A 20279-nucleotide genomic window follows, 5' to 3' on the forward strand; every position below is an offset into this window, starting at 1 on the left:
ACACTTTGCTTTTTGACAAATCCTCTATACTTAGGGAATGCAAGTGTTTTCTTTCACCCAATTCTTCAACTAAGCTTCCTAATTATAGCACTCTTACAAGATTTCAACATGTGCTGGCAGAGGCACTGTGTATCACACTGAATTTAAAGCTGAGGTAGCCACAGAACTGCTCTTCAAAGCCCCTAAAACAGGCACATGGCAAGGCTGCACTGGCATTTCTCAACCCTGACACAGTGTGCAGTGAGCTGCTTGTGGAACTGAGCCACATCATCATCATCTTCCCAATTGTCCTATGTGCTACTCAGCTCCCATAAACTGTCCCAGGGAGGGCTGTGAATTCACCCACTTCCCAAACAGGTCCTTTTTCAGCAGACCTCCAGGCAATTTTTCAGTTGACCTCTTGGCAATTTTCATGGGTGTAGCCAGAGAGATGCGTAAGGCAAAGCTGGATTTATTTTAAATAAACAATTTCTCTGGCATGAATTAATTTTCCTGTGGATATAGCACTGCAAATATATAAATGCCATGCTGCCAGGGCAAGAGAATAAGGAAGTGTGTTACTCTGTGACCCAGACCTCCTCCTGGGATGCCCCAGCTCCTTTCCCCACTCAGAGCACTCCAAGCCTACAAACCACTGTGGATTTTTCACCAGATGAGTTACAAGTCACAGAAATATGTGGAACAATTGACTTCACTTAAAACTGCAATGCTTTTTTCTTCAAAAGCAAGCACAGAGGTTCCTAACTTATGAGTCCTGCATAGCTGACATCTTTTTAAGTTGATGTCACCCATCACAGCTGTAACTTGGCACTTCTAGTAACACTCTGCTCAAGATTTGCCTTTCCTGATGTTTCTGCATTCCTGCACTTGCAAAACGTCCTGCATCTATCTTGGGGTAACAACAGAACCTCAGGAATCCTAAAAATGACTATTTTTTCCCCAGAGGTTTGCTATGTATAGATGCCACAAGTTCTTTTCAGAATGATTTAGAATTTGCGCACATAACACTCCTTTTTCAAAGCATAAATTTAAAGATTTATGAAATGCATTAAACTGTCTTCCAAATCAGACAAAAAATGAGTCCAGGACTTGCTTATGTGCTTCTGAATCTGCTGAACTATAATGTTTCTGATCATTACACTGTTTTCTCTCAGGCTACACTTTCTGCTCCATGTCCCAACCCCCATGAACTCCAGACACTCCGACATCAGGACTAAGATATTTCAGAGGATCTCAGGTAACACTCCTTCCTCTTCCAAATATTCCACAATCCTCATCCTGCTGTGAACAGACTGAAAAGCATTCTGATGAAAATGGGAATGCTTTAACAGAGACTGCCCAAGTGCAAGTCAACCTCCACAGGGTAAATCCTGCAACTGCTTTCACATTGGCATTTTTAAAGAATAAAAAAAAAACCAAACCAGTAATTTATGTAGTTTGCATTATGATGAAAAGGAAATTCTACTTAAATACATGGACCACCATGGAGACACATGAATAAAAAAACCACAAGCCACCAAACCAAAAAAAAACAAAACCAAAAACAACAGTTGGTCCTGAGGACAAAGAGGAGGCCAGTCTGCTGAGAAATTTCTGTCACCTTCAGCAAAAGGGATGTTAAAACAAAACTGGATGGGTCAGTGGAAGCAACTTTGCTCCACAACAGCCTATTCACCACAACTCCCAGTCTGAGTCAAGAACTGGGACCTGCAAGAGTCTGCTTAACAACTGGGGAGGACTTTAAAACAGGAACCTCATAAACTGCAGCAGCATAGGAAAAATCTTAATAACCAAAACTGAACGGTTCAGCAAAAAAGGATTTTGTTTTTAGAAAAAGTTAAATAGAAAAGAAGCCAGGAATTAGGGCAGTGGAAAGGTATGCCAACAATCTATTCTAAGCTACATTTCCAGTCACAAATTCAAACACATAGCAGTTACTTGCTTATCATAAGTAGTATGAAACGTGTACAAGAAAAGGCAGCAATGATCCTGCCTAAAGAGCAGCACATCACCTTGGGGTATCAGTGGTAAGAAATATTAAGTTGTATTTTATCTTCTATTTAGAGCAAAGCCCCAGCATCCCTAATGTGGTTTCCATTTGCTATTTACGTAATTAAGTCAACTCCTCACAGTTCAGATACCCTTACTTACTACTCAGGTTACTTCCAATTTCCCAGATGGTCAGTCTCCAGAAAACACTATCTGAGCCTCAGCCACTTCTTGGTTAAATCTATTCTGATGGCTTATTAGTAGAATAATTTATCAGCTGTTAAAAGAATATTAGTTACAAATTCGTTTTCTATGCAAATAAGGTTCCATGAATTAGGATGGAATTCCAGCCTTTTCAAATTCATTTTAATGTGAAATGCTGACATCAAGTTGTAACTTGGTTTGATTATTTTTTCTGTTTATGTTATTAGCAACCAGTTTTTCTGGCACTCTTTCCTGTTCCAGTTCAATCACTCGGTTGAATTACTTGAACTTCTGCTGAACTGCACCAAAAAAAGGAAAATTAACTAATGCCTCATTTGATCTTGTGACCATAAAACTTGTGTTTTCATTCCCTCTTTAACCTTTGACCATCTATTTTCCCCTTAATTTGTGTGTTATGTACCTGATAGTTTTAAAATTGTTTCTTTTATTCATGGAAAAAGACTCTGCTTTGATGGTTGATCTGCCCTCTGTTCATTTGAACCACCAGTGACTTTATTCTGCATTCTCATCAGTAAGCACACACTCAAAATCACTTCTTCATAGCCCATCATGTATATGTAATTTGGCTTACTGTATGCCCTTTACCAGAAGTGCATGGCTATTCCCATAAAAAGTGTCAACTAAGCTAGAAGAGAAAACAAGTTACAAGAGAGTGAAATGGCTGATTTTATAAAAGCTTCTTTGCCAGTCTCACAGAATCAGCTGATTTGGAAGAGACCCACAAGAGTCATCGAGTCCAGCTCCTTGCCCTGCACAGAACCATTCCCAAGTCACACACATGCCTAGTTTATTACTTTATTCAAATCCTCTACTCTTCACATTGTTATGATGGACTTGAATTTAACTTATGCCACTGGACTTAGCTTTTTTTTAAATAGTTGTTAAACACCTGAACACATGATAAAACATTTTTACAACACATGCAGACTGCAATAAAATATGGTCCATCTACAGCCCAAAGAAATTAAGTGAAAGGGGAAGATTCATGAATATCATCAATGAGGTCAAAGATTCCAATTATGGCTCACATTTGACATCAATACCCTCCATTTGTGTGAATATTAAATTCATGGATGCCAATCCTACGTACATATGCTCAGTATGGGATTCACATCCCTTGTCTTGAATAGTTTCTTATATTTGTTCACTAAATTACAATAAGAATGCCACATAAGACCTTTATTTACAAATATGGGTGCACTAACACACTGGCTACAATTTTTGCTTCTCATCACCGGGTGAACTAAAGTCTTGGAAAGCAAATACAGACTTCTAGCCATGCCATCCATGCTGATGGTCACACAGGGTCATTGTTTTTGAAGGCCAGCAGGTCTCTGTTTCTCCTGAGTAAATAAAAGTCAGCATCAGCAGTGTCATTCCAAACAGCCTGCAGACTTCCTATTGTTCTGCAGCAATATTCACTATTTCCCAGCATCAGCTCTGCTGAAACTAAGGGCAGCTTTTACTTTTGTTAACTTGAACTAACATCAACTTTCTGTTGACAAGAAGGAAATCAGGATCAAGGCCTGATGATACAAGTGTCACATTGACATGGTCTCCTGTGAAATCAGCCTTGCTCTTCTGCAGATGGCAGCACTCACGTGCTGGGACACAAAAGAGCCTGTCCTTGGGTTTTCTCTGTAATATCCTACTTCATGTACACTCAAAAGCCAATTTAATTTTTTAACTATGCAACAAACTTTGCCAATGCTGAGACGACTTTATACTGTATTTCTAATTCTTTCATATAATAGAGCAGGAAAAGGGTAATTCCAGGTTATACAACTTCACCACGGGCATATGGCAGGGAACCCAGAGCACAAACACAAAATCTCCCTCTCCTCTAAAGCAGATGGCATGCTGATCAAGTAAGATAGAATCTAATGCTAACTGCACTACTATTATCTATTGAACCAACACCAGTATAAAGCAGTGAAGACAGAAAAAACCTAAGGCAGGGGAGGTAAAGCAGAGGAAGACAACAATGAAAAAAACCAGGCAAAGCCAGCTGGAAGAGAAGACAACACATTGCAGCAGAAACAGCCTCTTTTTAGATATATTTAAGATTTAAAACCTAGAAATAGCAGTAGATAAGGAATAGTAATGGCCCTCACCCTGTTTTAGAAGATGTTCCTCTAGCTCAAGATACTGGCCCAGTTCCCTTTGCTCTTGCACTGTACTGGGCACCTGCCAGGGGCTAAATATCCCAGCTGCTTAGATAATTACATATTTATGATTTTGCCGAGAATTCTTAGTCAAAGCTTATTTTTGAACTGTAAAATGCTTAGAGAAACAGCAGAGAAAGTTCTCTGACAAATGCTACTTCAAAACAGAGCCAACACTTCAATTTTTTTAAAGGACGTTCATTTCCGTTTCAGTTGATTCATTCAGTGGTGAACTTTAATGGCAGAAAAAGGAGAAAAGGGGTGTTTTCCCTCTCAGTCAGAAAGGGATCTTGCTAGTGTGTTTAACTTGCTCTCTATAAAGAAACAGAAAATTCAAAAACCCTTCCAAAAATTATTCAGAATAGTGTATGTACAGTTTTTAATGCTTACCACAGTTTGCACCCTACCACACGATGGAACTTTTCTTTCATACCACATTGTTAGTAGTATTTCCTCTTCCACACATAAACCACCAGATTAGCTAAGAATAAATAGAACTGATGTAGGAACATTTTGAAATATAATTGTTTAGCCACAACCAATCCTCACACAAAATACATTGCACTTCACCTTCCTTCATTGATAATAGCATCCACTGATTTCAGAAGGAGCAAAACAGTCCAAAATTTCACATTGTTGATTATCTGAGACTATTTCAGAACCTGCTAGAAATATTTTTTTTTTTCCTTTTAAGGCTGCACTCCATAAACTGCACAACCAACAGCCTCAACAATAAATTTCACAAGCACTTTTAGGCCCTACTGTTCAATGTGCTTTCAAGCTTGGTTAGCTTTATGCATGCAAGAACTCTTTATTTATATTGCAAAAGAACTACTCCTACACTAAAAGTTACATGTAGGCACATGCATTTGTATTTCATAGAATAAGAGAATAAGGGCCTTAAGTCTTGCAGGGTTATTTATTTTGAATCAATTATTCTAGGTGCTTGAGGGCAACATCTTTAGCCCTGTCAAGTTTCATAAACTCTTTAAAGCAGGGGTCCCTGTTCTCAGTATGACAACCAACCTTCAGCTCCACCACCTTACAAAGAGCTGCTCATCTGCAGATACTCATTTTATACACCTCTAGCTGAGAGATGCCATTCAGCTCCTCTTGAAACAAAGCCAGTTTTGCAATTCCAGTGCAAAAACCTTGGAGCTAGAGGCACAGACTGTCCAGCTGTCCTTGGCAGGTGCCAGCAGAGACAAGGCTTCCACATCAAACCCAACTCTCCTGCTCATATTCCCTCCCTTGGTTGTCTTCCTTTACACGGAAGCATTTCAACACAGTGGCCTGGCAGTTCAGCATTGGGATGGGTTTAGCTGCTGGGGAAGCACGGGCTAATAGTTAAATCCATTTATTCATTTACCTGTCTTCTAAGGAGTGTGAAGGTCACAGGACTACCTGAAGGCACCACAAAGACATTCAAATTAAAAACAATTTGCTGCAGTCTTGGGGAAATTTTTGCAGACAGTCCTTTCACTTTGGAGTGACTCACTTACTCTCCCCAGCTCCTCCAAGCCCTCCTGCTGTTTCTGAGCTAAATCCCCTGTTGGTAATTACACTGAAATGTTGCACCCATGGATTTGCTGGCCCAAGAGACCCAGGGCCTGCAGAGCTGTTTGATCCCATCTCTTACAAGTAGGAACAGTTGACATAACACACAATAGGTGTGCTACACCCTCGAAACACAATATAATGTGTTCACCTAGAAGCAGGCAGCACTGAAGAGAATGGATTTAAATCACCTACTTGGTATTCCCCCCAAGACTGTGAGGACATGCCTTAGCTGTTGATGACTCTGCTTGCCTGGGGACTAGGTAATTTTGTGTTCACTGCCTATTCTCAGACTTCACCTGTGCCAGCTAGTAATATTCTCTTCTGCATTAGACCTTTTTAACTGATCAGGGTGTTGATCTTTGTCAAACCATCCATGTAAAGGCTCAGAACCTGGACACAGTGTCTTTCCAGGATGCCTGTAAGAAGGCCAGCACATGGCCCAGCTTGAGTCCTTCCCAGCCCTTTCTGGTCACCTCTGCAAAATCAAACCCATCCCAGCAAGCTGTCGTAGAAGAGTCACAAACAGGTAGCTCCCACCTTTCTGTAAGCTCCTGGGTTTTGCACAGTCCATTCTGTATTTCTAAATTTAGATATACATCTATATGTGTGCATAATACATGCACAGATAAGCACACTCCTATATTCCCACATTATTTATGCGAACACACAAACCTGCTTCAATGACTTGCAAAGGCAGAAAGGCAAACTGGTTTGCTTCCAAAACTCACAAAAAAGCAAGACACAACGGAAAATCTTTCTTGGGTAAGCAACAAGTTCCATCACATAATAAGAAAACGTATTTGCTAAAGCCCTTGTTGAAATCCTGACATCATCTTTTGCTTAGACCAAAGATCCAAGACTTCAAATTTCTATTTCCAACACATTTATTAATTCTTGTGACCACAGATTAAGTAGCAGATATCAGCCTCTAAATGAACCTTCAAAATCCTAGAAAAGTAGCATTAGACACTTACTTTCCTACAATTACCAGGCCTTTTTAATTAAGCCTTTGCATCTTTCCTTTGACATTGTGAGGAACACTTAATTTGGCTGGAAAAATGGGAAGGAGAACTTACACCCACTGAACACAGCCATGCTATATCACAATATCAATATTTAATTTTCTAAAGACTTGCCAACAGCTACAATAACTTTTAAAGAGTAACTAGTATTTTACCCTATTTGGTTTGTCAGTTAATATATACATGACATATGTATGCATATCATAACATAGTATGATGCAAAAAATAAGCTTCTTTTAATTACCTTGAAAATTGGAAATCTAAAAAAACAAGAGGAGGAAGAGGCTGGAGTACGTGTAAATTGTTATTTTGGGTGTTTTTACTACTAAGAAATGGAACTGACAATCAGGATTTAACCATGACCAAAAATGTTACAACCATTTCTCAAAGGAATCAGTAATTAATTTCTTATTCAAATATGTGTTGAACATGGGCAACCATGGTTAAAGCGAGGCCTTTCTGGGGGATGTAGAAAAACCTGCTTTCTTCAGTGACCTCTGGCTCTCACTTTGTTTACACACAGCAAAGAGAAAAACATCATAAAAACTTCTAAAAGTCTTTTTTACTGTACAGGTCTAGTTACAATCACTTTGGGGATGGTAAAAAACGTGTCTAGCTTGTCTCTTAAATCTACATTCAAACTATCTCAAAGTTAATAAGAGGTGAGTAATGGCTTAGAAATCTCTTGAATAATAAAGTATAACAACTTATAGCACAAAAACAGCCCTCAAAGACAAGAGTGGGGAGTACTTCACTTCACTGCAAGTAACAGTTGAGTATATTTTATGATCACTGTAACAACTACCATGCCCTTGAGACTGTGCAATTCTGAATTTCTAATATAATTTGTAGGGGGAAAATTAGGACAAAATGCAGTAACATTTCAAGCACAGTCTCACAGTATTTTAAAATTTTATGAAGTATAAGGACTAGGTTAATATGAAATGAGTCATGTTTTTAAGAGAGGCAGTAATACAGATCAGTATCTTAAATCATAACTAAAATAACACTCAACCACTACAAAATAAAAAGAAAACAGAGCAGCTTTTTGCTGGAAGAAGGTCAACAACAATAATGAAGATTTAACAATAGGCTGAGAGCACTGCTAATTTCAGGATTGAAAAGTTAAAATACCAGTCTGAGTGACCAGGTAAACACTATTCTTTCTCACTCAACAAATCCCTTCCCACCACCTGAAGTTCATCCCAAATTAATATAAACTCTACTCATATAAACTCTGAGCCTAAAAACCAGACTATTAAACAACATACATCCTTGGTGTAGATCTTCTGATTTCAGATTGTTATTTGCTTTACTTTGTGACAAATATATTACATTTCACTCTGTGATGTCTTTGGGAGTTAACAGAATTGCTCTCTACCTCAAAGTGAAGGAGTTACATCCAAGCAAACTCTCTTTGAGCACCATTTTCCTCACAGGGCAAATACAGTGGAGTTGCAAAGGTATAAATAAGTGAGGCTGTAATTGATTTACATATTGTTTAGATCCATTTCCACATGCAAACCAATGGAAATCAGCTCAGCTCTCAGATCCAAAACTGAGTTTTCAAAGCAAGTGGTTCAAAACTTTACCCCTTTAACCTCTGTACTGAGCACAACAAGAGAGAGATGCTTTAATATAGAATTCACACTGGCACTTTATGCATTTAATTCTTAAGGCTAATGCTGAAGGTACCACTCTTGTACACCTCAACTGTGACAACATAGGATACCAAAACTGCTAAAAAAGAGGTTGTTTGATCAAAGCTGAAGCAGCAACTTCCAGGCCTTCCCCTTCAGGTCTCAGCTCTGCCTTCCATCTGCACAGCTATCAGGAAGCACCAGCAAACCATAAGGAGAGCCTGAAAATGTGAATTTGCAGCAGTCTGTATCACTAACATTCAAAGATGGAATAAGATTGCCCCTTTCTACAGAAACTAAGATTTTAACTTCACTGGTCCTACACTAGCAAATGGGCTGAAGTAAAATACACCTGCCAATAGAGAGCTGGCTTTGGTTTTTTCTGGGAAAAGCTGTTAGTATTGAAAAAAAACTGCAGAGAGCACCCAAGTGGGGGCAACAGAACATTCAGCTTGGCTACAGCTCATCCCACACAGGCTCTTGGCCAAAAGAGGAAGAAACACCAGTTACCAACAGGATGAGCTATGTTACTGTCAAGTCACACTTCTCACTTCAAAATTAACATGCTGCCCTACTTTCCACAGGATAAACCAGGTGCAATTGTAATATTTCTGTCAAACAGCATAATGGTCTAGATGTTCCTTGAAAAAATGAAAATAATCCACTTGAATACTAAAAAGCAGTTATTCTACAAACACTATTTGCAGTGTAAGCCTGCTAATGGCATGTGTGCAGAGAGAAACCATGCCACCTTTAGTCAGTTAAAAAGGTACTTACCATTGGCAGTGCATTGATATGCAGAAGTTTTCCTTTCGGGTGCCTCTTGCCACAGAAGGGTGATGCTGACAGGGAAATAAAGAGACAAAATAGGAAATGTTAGTATTTATTACCTTGAAACCACAGCTACCGACATCTAAACACTTTAAAAAGCTCCAAAGAAAAATCAACATTCCAATGGTATGACTTCCAAAATGGTTACATCCACTGTGAAGCAGTAAAAGAAAAATCTGTTTTCCTAACACATCTTGCACTAAATAACTCAATATATGTACACAGGGGTGCCCAAGAGTTACCAACTCCAGCAGTGGCCTCAGTAATTAAAAAAACCACCAGCTCACACTAATTGCTAACAATGCTTGACAAGATGTAAATAACAAATCTTCCTAGTGCAAAATTCAAGAGAACTCTTGTCCACCTTTAAAACCCAAACAAAAACATAATCCAAACAAATCCACACTCTCCTACATTTTAGTTATTTTCTTTACACATCAATAGTAATTTTATGTGCCCTACAATAAAATAACTAAGTGTAAGCACACAGCTTTTGACATCCAAATATGAGGTAACTCCATCCACTACAACATTCATTTCTATTCAGCAGTGACAAACGATTTTTATCCACACTAATATTCCTGAGTGGTTGCCCTCCATACAAATACTTGCCAGACGACTTTTCTTTAGGACATAATCTAATCACCCACTCAAAGAGCAGGAAGGGTGACAGATGGACATGGGTGACTAATGAAGTATTACCAGACTATTTTTAGATTAAATTCTTTACCAAGCATCTGCAACCTGTGGTCAGAAAAACTTTTACTATGAGTAAAGAGTAACTATACTTTGTGGGACTCATGATTAACACAAGGTTCTCACGTGCAACTTTCAAGTTCAACCAGCAGGAAATCATTCATTATAGAGAAATTTTTGGACCCAGCCCCCCACCAAAAAAAAAAAAAAAAAGTTGCACAATTTGGGCTTATTTTATTCTTGGAAGATCCCACAAGGCAGGCAGTAACATCACCTTCACGGTGCAAGCAAGAGGCACTGCAGAGGATGCTGAGGAATGCAGGAATGCTGGGAATTGAAAGAATTTGCAAACATGCTCTTATTTCCTTGCTTAGTTGTACTTGTGCTGCAGAAAATATGTAAATAGGCTGAGTGAAACTCCACTCCTCAAGAGGTAGAGTATCCTATGCAAGGCTACTCAGAAAGCTTTTTTTTTTTTCCACAGCCAGAGCTGCTGACCAGCTGAGAAGAGAAAGCTTTAACACCTGCTCTGCAGACCCCATAAAAACATTATTTGCTTATAACAAGAGTTTTCCTTAAAAGCAGAACGAAACAGCAACCAACCAATATTTTTTTGAGAACAATCTAAATCATGATAAAAGCTGTGTGCAGAGAAAGGCAGAGGAGGGCCCTGCTTCTGAGCGTGACACTTGGTTTGGGTTATTCCATTTGGGAAGGAACATTGCAAACATAAATAAAGGGATGATTGCACAGACATAAACCATTTCTTCAAGGAAAAAAGGCTTTCTTCAGTGCACACTGCCCAAACTGTCTCCTTCCAACACCTCTTTGCCCTTGTGCAATCTCGAGTGCAGTACTTATCATCGAAGCCAGAGAGGGAAACCTTTCTGCCTGATCCGTGGAAGAGGCTTCTTGTCCTTTGCTTTACATCTAAACAGGGCAGTGACACGGAAAGAAGCTGGAAGCAAAGACTCAAGAGAGCAGAGAATTAGAAAAGAAAAGGTTCACTGACTTCACTTCATTCCTCCTTCAATGTTAATTGGCTGGAGGCTCCAGTTTTAAATAAGGGCGCTTGAAGCGACGTGTAAACATTTAGAAAACTCTGCAATGTCCTTCTTCAGAATCAATTGCTGAGTACAAATGCCTCATCAGCAGCTTTTTTCCTTTCCAAATTTATCTTATTGGATTTTAGCATGTACCTTGAAACAATGCAGGTGACAGTTATAATTTATTGATTTCAGACTATCTCTCACCTTTATATTCCAACACGTTATGGTGATTTAAAGAGGTGCCCAGATGCAGTAACAGCTATTCTACATGACACTTAAAGGACATGTGGGGGATTATTTTTAAGTTTATAAGGCACACCTGGGGAATGCACAGCAGCTTGTGAGTTTAGATTCTTCATCTTGGAGGGGCTGGGAACGGCTCACCACTGTCTGGTGACTGACATGTTCAACATCAATTGAAAACTGCTTCCCTCAACTTGAAAAGAAAGATTAACACAATGTGTGCTCAGAGCCAGTGCTTACCAGCCTTGCCCACACCAGTTTTTACTGCACAAAATGACACAACTGATGCCCACGTCCCTTGGAGATTTGGGGCCAAACACTTGGTACAACACCCAACATCATCTCCCTGTGAAGAGCATCTTACCCTGCTGTGGTGTACAGAGACCAGCCATGCCCCAGGCCTTAAACCCAGCCTGCATGAGTCAGGCAGTTTTCAGCTGCAGGGCTAAAACCAACATGCCAAACCACCTTCATCAAAGCAGCAAATACCCATCCAGGCTACCTGCACAGATTGGGCTGCTGCTATCAACCAAGCAATAATCATGTGGTGCACAGGAAACCACAGATAAAAACAACCCTGGCACCAACACAGTGACAGATCTGGTTATAAACACACAGACCAGATGTGCACTGGTGTTAGTCCTAACCTGCTTCCAAACACAATCAGTTCAAAGTGAGGATTTCTTTAAGTGCTACTTGCAGAAATGTTTAACCATTTCCTTCCAGAAATGCTGCTATTGGTGCTACTTTCTCCTTCCCAGACATTACACTGGGTATGTGTTATGGTTAAACCAGTGGTTTTTGCATGAGCTTTGAATTCTCCTGTTCTCCATGTGAACTTGTGCTTCTTTCTAATCCTCTTAGGATCACAGTGTTTAAACTACTTTCTGAGATTTTGGTGCTATTTGAGTTCGAACAACAAATTTAGCCATTAGATGTTGTGCTTTCTGAATCACAGAAGCCTTCTAAGGACACAGTATCTTTTCTTCTAAATAATCCTTGAGTATCCTGCTTTTATCTGAATTCACTATCTGGAAAAAGTGTCCCAATCAAAACAGAATTAAAAATAACTAAATCCTGGATATTTCCCTCAGTAACTAGGCTGCAAAAACCATGAGACAATAACTTTAAAAGCCTAAATTGAAAACTAATCACTCCATTGAATCCTTCCTTTCATTTGGTTAATAGGCACATACAAAGCTAATGGTGATTCTACCACTGCTGTGCTTGGAACATAAACAGAGAAAACCAAAGTTATTTCTTTTAATCACAGTTCCACAGTGATGTATGGCAATAATAATTCAGCATGTCTACAACAACATCTGCTTTTCAAATCTGACAGAGAGACAAATACCAACTCAGAAAATTCAGGAGAAACAAATACATCCAAGCGTGTGGGGGGGAAATCAGCACCACACACAAGATGTCGTTAAGAAGTGTCATTACTTGGAAGTGGTAGGTAGCAATAGAATCCTAGTGACAAAATAATGCACAGACTGCTCCTGTGCTTCACTCTGGGAGCAGGGTGTGGGTGAGGATGTTTTACAGGAAGCCTCATCAGGGGATGCACTGAAAGTATGTAACACCTGCCCAGAGACATATCCACACAAACTCCTAAACTCTACCAGAAACAGCACTTCTCTGTCAACTGAGAAATTTTTATTTCCTGATCTTTGTTCTTCTATCTTTATTCCATCAGAAATATAGAAAAAACCTGATGTAAGCTGACCTTGCAGATGTTTCAAAGAAGAAATGCTTAACTTGTACATTCATATCACATTAAAGCTACACAACTTTCCACACTTCAGGAATACTCTTACATAGAACAAGCACCTGTATGTCCATGGACAGAAGTGAATCAACTGCTAAAACAAAGGGAATCTGAAGGGATAAAGAATAAGAACTGGGCAAGCAGACAGCACTGTTCTGGAGAAGAGTTCATCCAGATACAGAAACCACTCATTGCAAACCCACAGAAACAGAATTCACTGTGCAACAAGAAACACAGGACAAGTCAGACCACAGCAAAAGCATACTGCAGAAATTTAAACACCAATTTCTGTAACAGTCAGGCAATCACAGAAAATAGCTCATAGCCCACTGAAAGGGAAGGAAGCTCAATTGCTGAAGAGGAAACCAACTCAGCCAGCTCCATTAAAAACCCATAATGCACCCCAGTAATCCTGTCAATACCAATCAGCTGGTAGGAAGGCAAGCAGCACTGCAGCACCATTTCACTTGCAAGCATTTAAATGAAATTCATTAGCAAGTAATCCAATTCACATAAACTGGAAGTTAGAAGGTCCTAGAGAATGAAGTTGAACTCAGTCTAGACTGGGAAAGAGTATAAAGAGTTGTTATCAAAAGCACTCTTATGCCAAAGGACCTTAGAGCACTCACAAAACCCCACCTGTGAAAATTCAAGGTAGTTTCCAGTTTGTGGAGTTTTTCTTCCAAAAATAGTGGACATGATGACTACTGACATATTGATCAAAACAGTAGCATATTGACAAATAATTTTTCTATGTTTTTAGTCTAGAACTGAGTTTTAAATTTAAATTCATCACTGGAATAATAATCAGCTAAAACAACATGTCAAACTGGGTGCTCTCAGCAGACTCACTTCAAATAGGAAAGAGAAAAACATTTTCCCTTCTCTCAAAAAAAAAAAAAATAAAGAACAAAAATATGATGTGTCACATTTAGGGCCACTCTGTTATTACAGATTTCAAATACATACCTAAAACACTGAACCAAGACACAAAAAAACCCTGAAAAACATGAAACAAAACAATTTAAAAAAATCAGAATATTTTTTTCCCATTCCCTTTCCTCAGAGTAAGAAAAGACATATTTCCCATATACTAATTCAGCCTTCTGCAGCTCACTAAATGAACTCAGCTGCACTGGTGAGGGAGTTCCCTTCTTCACTCAGAACTCAGACCCAGTTAACTCAGATGAGCCTTCACAGCTGCTTTTGTCAACATGGAAATGTGCTTGCAGGGAGCTGATAGCTGCAAGCTTAGAAGGACTTTAAATGGATCTCCAATGCAGGATATGGAACAAAGCTCAAACTGCTTTCCTGGAAAAATCTCCTTCTTCTGCTAACAGTGCTTGCCTCATCTGTGTTTTTAGACAGATACTGTGTTTCAGAACAATATATTCTTCTGCTTTGGGATTCACAGTAGCCACGCAGAAGAGCTTATCTAGATTATGGCAAGCTTAATTTACTGAATTAATTAAAATTCTGTCTCATATATGCCATGTCTCGGTGAGGTGGGACACATGTTTTATGCAGACATCACATTTGGAACTAGGCTCAAAATGTTTACATAAGGAAATCTCCCAAAATAACAAAAGGACTTGACAACATTGTTATTATTTCCAACCTCAGTGAGTGTAACCACCATGGGAGCCCTGGCTTGGTTTCCCTCAGTGTTGGTACCGCTACCACCTTTAGTCCCTTGGTACACCCAGAAGTCAAACAGGGCATTCTTTCAGATGTCCATTTTTTGCCAAGCCAAGCTGAGGAGCTGCTGAGGACATTCAGACAATGCAGAGGGGTTTGGTTTCTGCTGCAAGAGGTGTTTGCAGACAGCCTGACGTCAACAGGCTCGAGCTGTCCCGCTGTGGCCACTGACCCTGAACGCTGTGCACACCCTGTGCTGCTGAAGTGACTCTCCCTGTCTGAGGACACAGTAGGAAGGCTGGCTGCCTTCTGTCTGCCCACTGCAGGAATAATTCCCAGGGTACCTGCCCTTGTAGCAAAGGGTCAGGGTTAAAAACAAAGGTATTCCAAAATATTCTTTAAAATCTACCTTGCTCGTGATATTGGGTGTGTTATAGTAGTAGCATAGAGGCTGAAGAGTTAGGATCCAAATTCCCTTAAAATAGCCCTCAAAATTATAAGTTACTTTTAAAATTTAAAAGCACTTAAAAATCCACAGGTATAAAAACATTTATCTGAAACCTTTAAAGAGGCCAAAAGCAAAGTCTGTGGTGGCCCTTGGGTTCATAAACTCCAGGTGTTCCTGGGATACAGCTCCACTGAATAAGGTGTTTATAATAATGTGTTCCAGATTCTTCCTCAAATAGTTATTACTGTGATTATTTTGTGCAAAGCCAGAGGAAAAATATAAGCCTCTGACACTGCCAAAAAAAGGTAACACTGAATACCCTGAAATCATCAATTAAATGCATCAAGGAATAACCTCTTTATTTTTATTTTTCAAAAATATGGATCAACTGCTGCACTTCTGCTTACAGTGCTCTCTCATTTCCCCAGGAACTTTTAAAACTGAGTGACATCTGAAACACAATGTACTCAGGCAGTTTTATCACCTTTCCATACTACTACTGTGTCAGGGTCATATTTTCCCATAAATAACCTAGAGATGAAGTTCCTCCTGTGACTAAGTAGAAGACCAAGACCAAGCAACACAAGGATTTTTTTTTCTCCTTTTTCCAAATCTTCACACCATGCCACCAGTAGACAATACCATCTTCCCTATAACCTTTGGCCTCTGCTCTTTCCATGTCTCCATCACTTCTCTAACAGAGCAATTTTGCAACCTCACATGAGGGCTCTGATTCACAAAGAGTTAAAACCTACCTGGAGAGGGCTGCCCTTGTTCATGCACTGCTTATCCAGCCATCCCTGCTAAAAGGACAACTTATTCTTACACAGCAGCTACTGAGCTGTGACAAATTGCAGAGCAGGGAATAGGAGAAAAGCCTGTGCCTCTCATTAGCACGGCAAGCTTTCCTGCCCCTGAGAAGGGAAGGGGCTAAAGTCACAGAAGGCAGAGGGACAGCTCACTCATTCCCAAAGGAGCTGTCTCTAGTCCCTAAGAGCTCAGAGGTGTGGCTCACCTGAAGGCTTTGGTTTAGTTTTAAGCTCAAGTCCCATCCTAGCCAGGATCTCACTGCTATTGCATGAGGAGACCTCAGTTTAGCCTCATCTACCCTCTCCCAGCTGGGTGTTCTCAACACTTCCTTTCCTCTAAAAACAAAATTAAGTTTTCTTCCACTCAGCTCTTGAAGCATCCCACTGCAAGGTCAGAGGAGGACAGAACTGGCTCAAGAAAAGAAGAGGGAACACAGCCCTGAAATGGGAGAAATGCAGGAGCAGCACTGCCCTATAGCTCCATCATCAAAATACTCGTTTCCAAAGGATGCCTGGTGCCTTGGATAGAGAAAGGAGCCCAGCACAAAAAGCTCCCAGCAAACCTGGAATGATGTAGTAGGTACAAGCTGTACCACCAACAGCACAGACACTAACTGTGTAAAACAGGGATCTGTTATTCTGTTGTTTTTCAAACCATTTGGATACCAGAGCTGTTTGTCTGTCACACTAACTGAATAGCAAAATAGTTGCATCAATATTAGACTTGTACATGGAGTAAGAGACATCAAAACCTGTTCCAGAGAAAAAGGAGCTTACAGTACAGAGAAACACAGCAAAATATTTACTTTAGCACTATGGTCAAGGAGAACAGCATCTATTAAATAAATGGACTAAAGTCATTAATCAACAACAGCATATTAAACTAATATAATCATGCCACTTCTTCTTTGTTGGTTTTTTTTTTTTTTTCCTTAACAACAGGACTTAAGCATGACCAAGGAAAACATGTATTTAATTCATCAAAGACAACATATTCAAAAGAACTGAGACTTCAGGAAACAAAACCACAGCAGAGAGGTTTTTCAAAGATCATCAACTAGGCCATGATTAATTGGTAACAACCTAACAGTGCCCTTATTCAAGCCTCTCCTAAGCAGTAAAGAGAGTTTAGCTGTATGTATACACTTGAACTAATAAACTGTGTACCTCCAGGACACACCTAGGTGCATATCCTGAAATTTAAAAAAAAAAAAAAAAAAAAATCTCCTAAAAATAGTGTTTTGTTAACATTTCAATTATGTTGGTTTTCCTGCTTGTAGGAAAAGGTTTTTCCCTATTAAAAATGAGTGTAAAAAAACCCTAAGCAAACTTATTTTGTTGCCAAAACGAGTGCAGTCAATATTTTTGTTTCACTGGAAGTATTTTCTGTTGGATTTCCTACGGTCATTGCAGCTGTACAACTCAATTTATATCCCTTTGAACTTACGTGTTACACATACAGAGCAACACACAGCAGGTGTTTATCCTACAAACAAGTGAAAGTGGGATTAGATAACCTATTACACCACTTCACAAACAATTTAAAAAGCAGAAAAAAGAATGCTGATGTTAGTTAAGGGATCAGTCTCAAGTACAACTATGTAACATCACCGACAGGAGAAAAAGCAGCAATTTCACAGGAGCAAATGTAAAGGGCAAGAGAAGACTTAGGTTTATCTGGTAAAGATTGGGTAGCTACAAACACATTTTAAATAACCAGGGAAAACTTCCCCATAAACAAAACCATGCAGCTGAAGACAAGTTAAGAGAAACTCTTGGTGCCATGGGGCTTCTGTTATTTTAAACAAGAGCAGTAAGGACTTTGGAAGGAGTAATTCTGCCTAAGGAGAAAGATTAGTGTTTAGTGTTTGATCTAACAGGGCTTTTTCCTTTCTTTACTTTTTGATTCTTATCTTGATTGTTTCACACCAGGAATCTGAAACTGGCTGAGCTGGGCATCCTGCAAATCTCGTTCAAACTGGAATAGGCTGGGGATAGGATTTCACCGTTTGGGAATTTCATTTACAGAACTCTGCCTCTGCAGTCACCTACAGAATTCTCATTCTCTGTAACTGCTGTCGGGGCTGCATGAAACCGGTGGGTTTGGGACTTTTCTTCCATTTTTTAAGTCAACTCATATTTATCAATGTGATCTACTAGACTGGTCAGAGAAAGTAACAAACTCAGTACCTTCTTGGTCTTTGGGAAATAAAACTTCCTAATCTTTTGCCTTGTTAAAAATGGAAAATTTACCCACATCCTAATATTAAAATATGGCAGGTAGGTACCATCACTAAAAAGGTCTGTTCTTCATGTGGTTTTTGTTGCTCTGATACAGATTCACTAAAGCAGCCACAGACAAGCCCAGTTTTCATTTTTTAAAAAAAAGTGATGAATGTTTATGAACCTAAAAACCAAAAAAATGCTATGCCTCTATTTACCATTTGAACCTACAGATATTTAGTTCTTTTTACTGATGGAGAACAAACAGATTTACAGGCCTGTAAATTTTGCTGCTTTCTTTTGTGATCATGCTAACTTACACTGGTTAACCAAGGGAGCAAGTGACAAATGCTCGGGGGAGCAGTATTGAACACACCTGTCAAAAATACTCCACCTAGCAGAAGTATTTCCCCTCAGTGTCAAACACCAAATATTGGGGTCTGGTTCATCTCCAAACAGAACACTGTAGATATTATTTCAGTCACACCTAGTCAGGGGCTTTTCTTCCCTATTTTTTTGAGAATACTTTTATACCATACTTTTCCAAGTCAGCAGCAAAATGTTGAAATGGAACAATATGAGGTATTTAGCACTAATAAATACACAGACCCTACACAGCACAGAGTAATAAATGCACAGGACTTGGCAGCCCAATAATGATGCACCAAGAAGTAATAAAACCCCAGGTTTACAAGCTGCTGCACTTCAGAAGAGACTGTTTACTGGATCAGATAAAAACAGCGTTCAATACATATATTTTTTGTTGTATGACACAGTACAGCTGCAATCATTTATCAGACTTTTTCTTGTGTCTTATCTTTCTTATCACTGCCTAAAGAACAAACAAAACCTTGGAATTATAAAAGCATCTCAAACACTAGCACTTCTGACCCATTTAACATATCCCCTTCTTTTTTTACACCAACTTTACCCAGAAATAAATCCACTTGCCATATTCTCCAAGGAATACTACTACTGGACTGATTTTGACACCTTTTCAGAGGAGTCTCGCTGGCCCTCCTTGTCACAAGCTTGGTGTGCTTGCAGTCTACACACTGGCACTCCCTCTCCCACAAAAACTAAAAGGATGCGGTTTTGCTAGCAACACCTGCAGACTGAACAAGATCAGTTTTAGAGAAATTAGCATTATTTGTTCTTTGGTCAAGTTAAGAAAATTTCCTTAGGGCATTTTTAGCTAATTGGTTAATTCAGTAATTCAGAAAACTTTACAATTTTTATCTTTCTGTTCCTAATATCTTCCCCTAAAGCAGTAAAAATCAAACTCCACTCATTTACTTTAGCCTGCATACAAAGAGTTAATTTTTATTAATTTATTGTGTAACGACTTAACTGAAAAATTCATAACGGACTTGAACACTTGCCAGTCCTCAAAACAACACTTGCCAAACATTCTTACCAAATTTTGAAGAGAGTGGCTGCATGGACGAGCCAGAAACCATCCATGGGCTCACAGGGCAAAGCAGAGTGCGGATGAAAGGAGGCAGCCACAGCGAAGTGCAAATAATTCATGCCAGAGAAGCAGCACCAGTGTGAAGTGTCAGTAACACATGTAGGGAAGTGATCTACAAAGCCTCCCATCACTGCATGGAATTCCTCTGTCCCAGCACAAACTGCAGAGCCATAAAGAGTAAGATAAGGAAATAACTCTGGATTCCAGCAACATGGTGCAATGGAACACTGCAGCAGCTTCTCCTTCCTGGTAGGACTTCATACTGCAGGGGCAATCTGATTTCACATGTAACTCTCCATGTACAAACATGTCACATCTCTCATGTGACACATTTTAAGAGGAGAGGTGTACTTGCAAAAGCATTAAAGCCAACATCTGCGTTTCTCTTGACTAACAAACCAGAAAGACACTCCTGCTCACCCTTAGTCACCAGCAGACTTGACCTGGTGAGGTCATTTCAGCAGTCCCATCTCAGGCACTCCACCCAAATCCTCTTGAG

The 20279-nt window shown here is 39.5% G+C and overlaps 1 protein-coding gene across 5 annotated transcripts in view; it reads right to left on the reverse strand.

Annotated features, from left to right (window-relative positions):
* The window catches only part of TBL1XR1 (TBL1X/Y related 1), a 108248-nt gene that overhangs the window by 51863 nt on the left and 36106 nt on the right, over positions 1 to 20279 (reverse strand). For all 5 annotated transcript variants that reach the window (XM_009089040.4, XM_018912782.3, XM_018912786.3 and 2 more), the window contains exon 2: positions 9379 to 9443. The gene's annotated coding sequence lies outside the window, so the exon portion shown is untranslated. The remainder of the gene's footprint in view (positions 1 to 9378; positions 9444 to 20279) is intronic.

Source organism: Serinus canaria, chromosome 9, assembly GCF_022539315.1.
Source record: "Serinus canaria isolate serCan28SL12 chromosome 9, serCan2020, whole genome shotgun sequence".
In the NCBI taxonomy this organism is placed as follows: Eukaryota; Metazoa; Chordata; class Aves; order Passeriformes; family Fringillidae; genus Serinus; species Serinus canaria.